We start from the raw sequence: 472 nt of genomic DNA on the forward strand, positions 1-472 counted from the left end.
TATAAACTAACTGGTGTTAAGAAGTACAGCTAAATCTGAAGATATGATCCAACCAGATAAGTGGGTGGCACCTACTACCTGAGGATAGAAATATTATGTCCAAAGTCTATGTCAACAACCAAGGTGGATCCTGATCAAAGGGCCTGTAGAAAAAGGTCATAACATAAGGACACTATTTTGACACCAAGTAGAGAAACACCTACTGTCCATGTCAGTACAATACATAAAGATATAATTGAACACTATAGCCAACTGGCTGAATTGCCAATGCTTGTCTCAGGGACAATTGGAACAACATCTGGATATTTTTCACAAGATAAGATTTTCCTCAATCAATGTCTTCATAATAGCAGATAATAGACATGTGAATGGCTTCTTCCAGTTCTAAGACCATTGAGTGGAGAAGACAGAATTCTACACATCCAAAGAAGTAAACAAGGTAAAGATGTTGAATACAGGTGATACAAATCAC

This window comes from Python bivittatus, unplaced genomic scaffold (genome assembly GCF_059951505.1).
Source record: "Python bivittatus isolate LINGU-HERP-01145 unplaced genomic scaffold, Pbiv_v1 ctg000330_np1212, whole genome shotgun sequence".
Taxonomy (NCBI): Eukaryota; Metazoa; Chordata; class Lepidosauria; order Squamata; family Pythonidae; genus Python; species Python bivittatus.